Source organism: Lucilia sericata, unplaced genomic scaffold (assembly GCF_015586225.1).
Source record: "Lucilia sericata isolate MDLA Ls3-8-SP2 unplaced genomic scaffold, ASM1558622v1 Contig001351F_arrow, whole genome shotgun sequence".
In the NCBI taxonomy this organism is placed as follows: Eukaryota; Metazoa; Arthropoda; class Insecta; order Diptera; family Calliphoridae; genus Lucilia; species Lucilia sericata.
In genome coordinates, this window is record NW_023995295.1 from 84377 (window position 1) to 94923 (window position 10547).

Sequence of the window (10547 nt, forward strand, 5' to 3'; positions counted from 1 at the left end):
AATCCAAAATTAAATAAAAATTTCGAATTTTCTTATTAGAAATCCCGGAATTCCCAAAAAGTTTTAAAAAATCCCAAAAATGGGATTTTTTGGTTTTTTGCCTATTATATCCATACCAGGGGCGGGGTTATCGAAACCCGTTACAAAATGATTAAGAACTTATTGGGTCATATAAAACAGGTCACTATAATTTGATATCGACTATGCGATTTGAGAATTTTTGCTCAAAATTTAATTTTCCATAAAAAATAGGGTTTTTTTGGATGGACCTGGTCCCCTCGGTATCAAAAATTTTTAGGTTTTGTTTCATTTATCGTACTTTATGTAAAGTCAGCTTTCCAAAAAGTATAAATTCTATATACATCTTCTTAGAAACTTTTTAGATAACTTAAAAAGAAAAAGATACTTTTTTCCCAAAAAAATGACAAAAAATCGCCTTTTTTTAATTTTTTAAATTAAAATGCCTATAACTTTGGACTCAGTCATGATTTTTACATACTTCTTTCACTGCTTGATATATAAACTTGTTGTTAAGCGAATAAAACAAAATGGCGAAAATCGGGAATATTTGGACCTGCTATTATCAAAAAAAACTAAAGTAAGGACGGTAAAAATTTTAAAATTTTAATTTTCAAATGCGAATATCTCCTAAACTATAAGAGATAATTTACTGCTATGACAACATTTTTTATAGTGCTCGATGAGGAGATTCTATATACGAAATTTTTTTTAAATCGGAACTCAAATGAAGAAATAGGATCGTTTTAAAAATTTAACATAGCCGAGGTGTCCTAATTTGATGACCCCCCGCCGGGCCCCTGGTTGGCCTATAAGGTCCAAATTCAAAACCTAAACTCGACAACACCTCCTCTTTGTGCACACCAAATTTCATTAAAATCGGATTAACCGTTTAGAAGTTACCGAATTATTTCCCTCTTTTTTTTTTTCCTATACCACTGTGTGTTGTCGATGTCATTGTCGTTGTCGTCATTATCAGTTTTCTACAAGATAAACCAAATGTCAAAATAGCATTAGTGTAGTAATTTTGTGAGGATTAAAGCATCATTTGTGAGAAAAGCAAAGAAAAAGTTACATACATATTTACAAATGTTTGTATATTTTCAAATAAATGTAAGTTAACTGACAGAAGGACTGACGGAGAGTAAGAGAGAGAGGCAGCTGAACATAGATACATACATATGTATGTACTAAATGTATCTAAAATAGACACATCTTTGGATAGAAATTCATTCCTTAACATATAGATACTTACAGTTACAAAAAAAAAACGAAAATGTAACGCACATCTTTTGGTTTAGATAAGCACTCGAATAAAATGTTAATACAGCTGACACCCGTTTATCGGCGGTTATTAAAAATAACTTGCCAAAAAATTTCTTTCTTTTCTTAAATACGCTTTTTAATACAATAAGATTTTATATAGGACCGTTTTCACAGGCCTCAGTTTATTTATAAGAATATGTAATTCAGTTATATTTAAAATACATATTTGTATGTATTGTATATTCGAGTATGTGTGAAATTGCAGACGATTAGGTTTATTTTACACATAATATTTACCAGGATTAGTTAAAATGCCTTAAAAAAGAAACAAAACGAAATAAGGCAAGTAAAAGGATATCAACGAGATTACTTACAGACACACAAACATACATACATATATTGTCGATATTATTCTTGAAGATTAGATAAGTATGAAAGTGAGGAATTTATATTAAAATAAAGTTGAAAATTTTAGTTTAAAGAGTTATACAAGTAAAGAAAATTTGAGATTTTTCAACACTTTAACTCTTTAAAATATAGAAAAAAAATTAAAAAAACAAGTAAGAATTTATAGTTGGGCATGGCTGATCATATGTTACCCTACACCAGACATTAAGTTACAAATTTTGATTTGTTTAATAATGTATTTAATTTGATTTTTACCTTAATTTAGAAATATTTTAACAATTTGTTGACATAAAAGCTATTTTCTAAAAGGGGTGTTATATGAGGGTAGGGGGTCCTATCCTTATAAATTTTGGTAGAGGGATTTACGTCTACGTCAGTTATTTATGCAGAATATCATCGTGATATTAGTGTTTATAAGTGAATCAAGTCATTTTCTGAAGGGGATTTTGAATGGGGGATAGGGTCAAATGAGGACCGATCATTACGAAAATCTGCAGTATTATTAAGACTTATATAAAACTAAGTTTTCCCTATTTTTGAAGTGATACAAGAACATTTATCATATTTAAGTATGAGCTCAAAAGTCCTATTCGGGGGTTAGGGTTATATGGGGGCTATACGAAATAATGGAGCGATTTTAACCATTTTCAATTGGGTTAAAAGAAGAGTACGTGCACAATTTTATCAAATTATCTTGTAAATTGCGACTTGTAGAGTGCGCACAAACTTTACATGGACACACAGACAGACTGACGGACGGACATACGGACAGACAGACGGACAGACAGACAGATAGACATACAGATAGACATACAGACAGACGGAGGTACGGACAGACGGACATAGCTAAATCGTTTCAGAAAGTGATCCTGAGCCTTTTGGTATACTTTCAGATCAGGAATAGTATAATTAGTTTCTCTCTGCATTACATACGGACAGACAGACGGACGTACGGACAGACGGATATAGCTTCATCGTTTCAGAAAGTGATCCTGAGCCTTTTGGTATACTTTCAGATCAGGAATAGTATAACTAGTTTCTCTCTGAATTACCTTTCGTCAGGAAAATATGTAGTACATGAGACACAGTGAGAGCAATTTCTTAATTTTGATTGTCAATCTTCAAAGAAATTGTTAGATATAAATAGAGTTTCTAGTTTTGAAAATATTTAAACTAAACTTGTAAATTTTTTTTATAAATTTTCTTTAAAAATTTGTCTTTTTTAAGTAAAATTGTTAAATTAAAAAAAAAAACTTCATTTCTATTCTTTACCTATTTTTATATAAAAAACCTAAAAAATACTTCCTGTACCAAAAACCTATTCATTTATTTTTGCCTTATTTTTCCCAATGACAATTTTGGTATTCAACTATTTTCTGCTGTTAATCCAGTTAAATTGGAATTTAAGCCCTAAATGAAAATAAAAAAGAAACAAAAAACGAACAACCAAAAACATTTACACAAAAACAAGCCATACAACAACAGAAAATATTGTTGGTTTCTTCTGCTGGTAGTAGTTGTTGTTATTACTGTTTTCGTTGTCCTTTTTATTACATACGAGTAGATTTTGAATAACAAGGACTCTCTCATACCATTTTAATAAATATTTTCCTGGATTAACAAGCAATTTTCATACTCTATACAACAAGTTCTGTCACACAAGTACAAATAAAGGTTTATAAAATTACATATATTAATACAAAAACATATATATATACATACATATGTATGTACATATGTATAAACGCGTGGTAACTTTATTATAAAAAGGACATGTTTTGTAAAGTGGGGAAAATTTAAATTTTTACCAAAAATATGGTTTGTTTCAATAGAGGGAGAAGAGAAAGTTGGTTGGCCAATTGGCTTTTATTTTAAGAATTATCACATGAAACCTTCCCATATTATAGTTTGGGTACGATTTCAGTTCCAAATAAAATTCAGGAATTTGAGAAAAATTCAGTTTTAAAAGAGATACTTATTATCCTTGCTATATATCCTGCTGAACAATCCTCAAACTCAAAAATATAAATCGGATTTTAAACATTTAAAGTCAAGTTTAAATTATTTCCTTTTTTTTAATAAATAGTTAAAATAAAAATTTTTATCGCTTAGCTTTTTAAAAAGTATTATTGTTAGAATGATCTGACATATTTTCCACACTCGTTGACACATCACTAAATTAATTGAATCCATAAATGTTGTCAAGTTTTTATGAGCCCATATTTCCATTTCATTTCATTGCCGGTGATAAATTATGTCTGGCTGGTAGAGGAAAACAACAACAAAAACTTTATTAAAAACAGAAATAAAATTTTCATACAACAAGTTGGTAGTGTTTGAGGGATTCTGGAAAAATATTTAAAAACTGTTAAGCCAAAATGAGAATAAACATATTTTGAGTTTATGGGTGATTTAAAATATTAAAACAGTTTTAGCAAAAATAATAAAACCTGATGTTAATGATATTAAAAAAAGGTAGTTTTTGAATGAATTCTTTATTAAAATAAAAATTATGAAAATTATGGAATAGCAAATGTATTTATACATTTTAATACGAAGCCTTAAGGTAGGCTTTAATATTATTTTTAAATAAACTGCTTAATGTATGCAACATTTTTTGGACATAGTCTAATCATAACTAGAGCCCTTTTATGCAATATATTTTTTATTAAAATAGAAAATATTAAAAATTTTTAATAGAAAATCTTTTGATACATTTTAATACGAAGCCTTTAAGTAGACTTTAATATTATTTTTTGTGTACTACTAAAAGTATGCAACATTTTTTGGACATAGTCTAGTCATAACTAGAGTCCTTTTAAGCAATATTAAACTTATTATTATTATAGCAAATCTATTGATACATTTTAATACGAAGCCTTTAATAGGCTTTAATGTAATATTTTTGTGTACCACTAAAAGTATGCAACATTTTTTAAGCATAGTCTAGAGCCCTTTGAAGCAAAACAGATGCAGTTTTTGAAAGGTTAATTCTTAGATAAGAACAAGTCATTACCATGTTTTTGCTGTGTAATAATATCTCAAATTTATTCTTAAGACTTTAAAGACAGCTTCAACACAAATTCTTAAAAACTTTCATTTTAAGAACTCCCTCATGCCTTTCCAACCACAATTTTCACCCATTTCTAACCACTGCCCTGCATTTGATTTCCTAAAATTTTTTAAATCTTTTACAAATTAACTTTGCAACAAAACAACTACAAAAAATCCCTAAATCAAATTAATTTCCATGTCTACACTTTTCTTAAATCAAAATAAAACAAATTTGTTCTTCTCATTTCTTCTACAATCAAAACCATACAAACGCCACAAAAAGTTAAATCGAAATAAATTCATGCTGTCATCAAAAGTGTTAAACGTCTCTAAATTGTCTCTGGCGATACTGGCGAACTCCTCGCACAAAAAACCCCAAATTCTAATGGTTAAGTAAGTGGTAAATTTGTTACAAATTCAACAATCATTGGCTAAAATACAGAAGAAGAAAAAAAAAAACAATCTAAATGAACAAAATAACAATAGAATGTAGAATGTAGAATAATCCAGTTATAAGCTTATTTTGTGCTGTACATTACCACATTGTTAAATATGGTTTTTAGAGAGTTGAAAGCAGTAACTGTTTTTGTTTTATTTTATATGGAAAAAAGGGAGACAACTTGAATGCAATGTATATAATTTGGAAAGATATATAAGGTCTGAGGGAAAGGTAACTGGGATAGAACTTGTCCCGCGGCGGGTCTTTTAAGGTTAGAGAACGACAAAGAAGTCATTGGTGCAGTTTTACATGGTTAAGATATCTAAAAGAAGATATAGCAAAGATAAAAACTTTGTTTTAAAGCCGACTGTTAGGGCTTTCAGATGATATAACTAGATTTATAAACAAAGTTGTTTTTATGCTGTTATAACGTTTCAAATATGGTCAAAAATGACACCACATCTCGAAAACATGATGTGATAGAGAAACTCGAATTACATTCGATTTCTATACTTTCGAAAAGTACACTTTGGGCTCTGGGTTACAAATTTGTTGGTCTTTGAACATGCAAAACTCACTCACATTCCCCATAAATTTAAAACTTAAAACATACTTTATTAATATTAAAAAGTTCATTTTCTCTTCCAAACAATTTTAAGAAATTCTATCAAATTCTAGCAGCAAAAGAAAACACCAACATGTGCCATAAATTTGTTAAAAGATTTTCAGTTAAAATCCCTAAAACGCTTTCTAACATTAAAATATAAAAAAATATATTTATTTCTGCTAGAAATCCCACAACAACTCAAACGATGCCAATGAAAATCCACTTGTTCTTAAATACATGAGTAAAAAATAAAGTTAAATTTATATAAATTGTGGCTAAAAGACTCAAAAAGAAGTAAATTTGTGTTGTCTACTTCCTTCCAGCCAATAACACACAAGAAAATAAAAATAAATAAACTTTAAGTAGTGAAAACATCTAAACCCAAAGTGTTGAAATTATAGTCAAAGTATTTGTTTGGTTATTGTGGAGTTAAGTTCAGTTTAACCGAAAATATAAACCATACAGCAACAACAACATAAACAAGCCATAAATTATAATTTAGAAAATTGTAACCTACACAACGAAAGACAGACTCCCCAGCATACATATAAGCATTTTTTAGTAAGTTATTCCTTAACAACTTAAATTTTCTTTTGGACATCTTCCTTCTAAAAAAACCAAAGAAAACAATACCACCACCACAGGAGTGAGTAACAAATCTGACACTTGTAAGAAAAGTGTCTTGGAAAAAAACACTGTGTAAAAAAAGGGCAAAGTTGTAAAGCAAAGTATAAACACTTGTTAAGTGTTGAAAGTCTTTAAAAGTGATTTGTTTATTAATAAATTGCAATAAAAACAACAAAAAATATTATTATGATTTATTACTTACACCCACAACCAAAAAACAAAACCCAAATGTAGGAGAAGATTTTTATACTTGTTGTTGTTTATTGAAACTAATAAAGAAAACAGCATGTTAATGTCAAAAACTGAAGTACGGATGGAAAATTAGTTTGTAAATATATATACTTTTTTAACCGTACTTACTTAGTAGAAAATTGGTGTCAAGTTTTGACATTGACAGGTCAAGGTTAGAAAGGAAAACAAACTAATTTTCTAAAATTTTCTTACAAAAAAAAAAAGTTAAGACACATAAGCTTACTCTGATTGAAATGATACCACAATGTTCATATTTCAAGAACAGTTTTCTTATTTTGAGAGCGATTCATACTTGAATTTAGAACGTCATTAAAAAAATTTTAGCCAAAAAAATGTTTTTTCAAGAATTCTTGATTTGATTTTGATTCGTACTTGATTTTAGAAAAAAAAGTATCTTCCTATAGCCTGAAAGGAACTGAAACCATAATATTGTTTAGATATTTTAAATGGGCGAGCTGTGAGTTGCGAGTTGCCACGCACAAAATGGGAGCACAAACATTAGCGGGCGAGGCATCTCCCATATTAGTCAAATAACAGCTACAGACCATAGATACACATTTTGGTAAAAAATATGCAGTATAGCATTAGTGGGCGTGGCATATTCCATATTAATCAAATACTAAATTACGTATATATAACTGGGAGACTATATATATAGTGACCAAATTTTGTACTTGTAACTTAGGTATCGTATGCATTTTTAGGGGTAACATGGGCGGTCTATAATCAGTGGGCGTGGTATCTCCCATATTAATAAAATACTAAAATTTTTTTATGTGAGAAACTATAATAACTACACAGAGGGAAAAAGAAATATACACGCCTGATACCAAATTGACACCAAACTGTTTATAATTTTTCAATACCATCCGTTGTCAAAGTATATACATACGTACGACAACACTATGTAATGTTGACAACATTGCAACAATTCTTTGTCGAAATCTAAATTTTATACACATCCGTTGTCTAAATGTTAAAAAAAGAGGTAAGCTCACTATTGGCAACGGATTGTTTGTCAATTTTAGACATCGGATATATATAAAATTTAGATTTCGACAACGAATTGTTGCATTGTTGACAACGTTGCGTTGTGCTGTCGTACGTATGTATATACTTTGACAACGGATGTTATTGAATAATTATAAACTCTTTGGGGTCAATTTGATACCAGACGTGTATATTTCCTTTTCCCTCTGTGTATAGTCCTCAAATTTTGCACTGTTAACTTTGACATCGTTACGAACAGTTAGTGGGAAACTATTACAGCTAGAGTCATCAATTTTTGTGTTAGTATATTTGTATGAATATAAAAATTTAGGACGGAAGTATTAAATATATAGTGTGCGTGGCATATCCATATGAATAAGATACTAAAATTCGTTTATCTGGGAAATTATAACATCTACAGTTACCACATTTTGTACATCAATATGAATATTTAAAACTAAAATGGGCGCATCACCAATAGAGGGCACTGTTGCACATGAAAACATACAAAGCTGTTGTCAGCCTTATAAATTACTAGCTATACCCAGTCTGCTTTGCTACTCTAAAAGCAAAAAAACCCACTTACACATGGGAGATGCCACTAAAATTATTGCAAGTTCGCCAATTTAATGTAAGCTATGAAAAATGTAAATAATATTGTATTTTATTGGGGACAATCCCCCCATTGAAAGTCCACCCATTTTTCTCTAAATATTCACATGAATGTCAAAGTTCTTCAAGTAAAATTTGAAGATTCTAACTTCTACAGTATCTCAGATATACACATTTTTCTATATAATTCATATGGGGGTTCCAAGCAGCCAACATGAAAAGGGGAAAAGCTATTTCCCCCTAAATGTTCAGATGAATATGAAAGTCCTTTATGTAAAATTTTAGGAATCTAGTTCTATTAGTTTGTAAGATAAAATATTTTGTTGTATTTAATTCATATGAGAGGTGCCGCTCCCCCCATTGATAGTCCGCCAATTTATTAGCCAAAATATTTACATGGATGCTAAAGTTCTTCGTGCAAAATTTGAAGTTTTTAACTCTAATAGTTTCTAAGATAAACAAATTTGTGTATTTATGGGAGGTGCCACGCCCCTGCTGCTAGTTCGCCCACTTTTTATCCTCACTAATCATACTGAGACTTATGTGGCTCCGACCGAATTTGTGGGCTCTAACTGTTACATTTTTCGATATATAGTGATTTAATATTTTCTTAATATGGAAGGTGCCACGCCTACTATAGTCATTCCGCCCATTTTGTCCAAAAATATTCTTATGGATGTCAAAGTTGTCCGTGCAAAATTTGAGGACTCTAATTGTACCAGTTTCCAAGATATATGACTTTTAATAGTTATTTAATAAGTAGGCATGGCACCTCGCCTACTTGAAAGGTATATACAGGAGGGTACTTCGAACATATTTATATTTTATATCCGTTTAAAGAAGATCCACCTTTGGCCCCTCTGACAATACTAAAGTTAGAATGGTCCAGGTTGCGGAATCTCAAAACGTTCAGTAAGAAATTTAATGCCAAAATACTTAAAAGACAGGCAGGCTTTTACCGTTCTTGTATCTGTATGAACTTTTTCTGTTGATATTTTAAAAACCTCACTTTCAAAATTAGTATTAAATTTGAGAACATGTAAATCCACTTTGAATCAATATTCTATGAAAGATTCGATCAAAAATTAAGATGTCAACTACACTTTATTATTCACATTTTATTTAGGTAAAAATCAATAGCGAAAAACTTTAGCATCTGTTTAAAAAGACCTGATAATTCTACTCATTATAAAATATTGATAACATATGCAACTTAAACCGCACAATAAGCAGTCACGTTTTTAAACATAGTAAACAACCAGAAATTGCAGACTTGGAAAAAAAAATATATATATATACAAAAACAATTTTCAAAGAATCCAATAATAAGTACTAAATCTTACAATACTCTCAGACACATACTCCAAAATAAAATATAATAGTAGACTTAAGACTCAGCTGTTGGTTGACAACAACAAAACATTATAATAAATAGAAAAAGTTGTTTTTTTTTTTTTGCAACATTCTTTGAAAAAACATAGAAAGGAAAAAAATACAAACAATACAAATGTTTTATATTTTACAAAGACTTTTTTCAAAGCCTTCATGTTTTCGAACAGGGAGAAAAAAAAAACAACTATAAAAACTGATTTAACGCTTTAATGATTTTTCATGTTTAAACAACAAAACTCTCATTTCCAGACACCCACACAAATAATACATAGAGTTCAAAACCATTTTCAACACAACAACCGAATGAAATCAAAAGTGTTGAAATTCAAAACAACAACGGAAGTTTTATACACTCATTTATATAGTCAGTCAACAGCAACAACTATAACACATACTCACGCTCATACCGGAAGTGAAAGAGAGAAAGATTGTTGTTACAAATAAACAAACAAATAAAATACTACTTTCAGGGTCGGTCGTCGGTATTGCAAAACAATGACAATTTATTTTGAATAAAACAGTAAAAATAACAGGGAAAAAGTCATTGTACTTCTTTCCAACAATAACAACAACAACATTTATGCAAAAAATAATAAAAAAAAATAGACACACAAGTTAAAAGAGAAAAAGTCACAGCTGCTAAATGTCTGTTTAAATAAATGTCTCTACGGCATTGTACAGTATATACATACATACATGGCTCACATTAATTCATATATCACTATGAGTGAGTGTGTGTTTTTTTTAAAGCAATTCTGAAATATAAAACATATAATGCATTTTTCAAAAAAGGTACAATAAATTATTTTATTTTTTATTTTTTGTAAATACTCGTACGTTATTTTTTGTAATTTTTTTTTTTGCTTACTTTTCTGGTGTCTT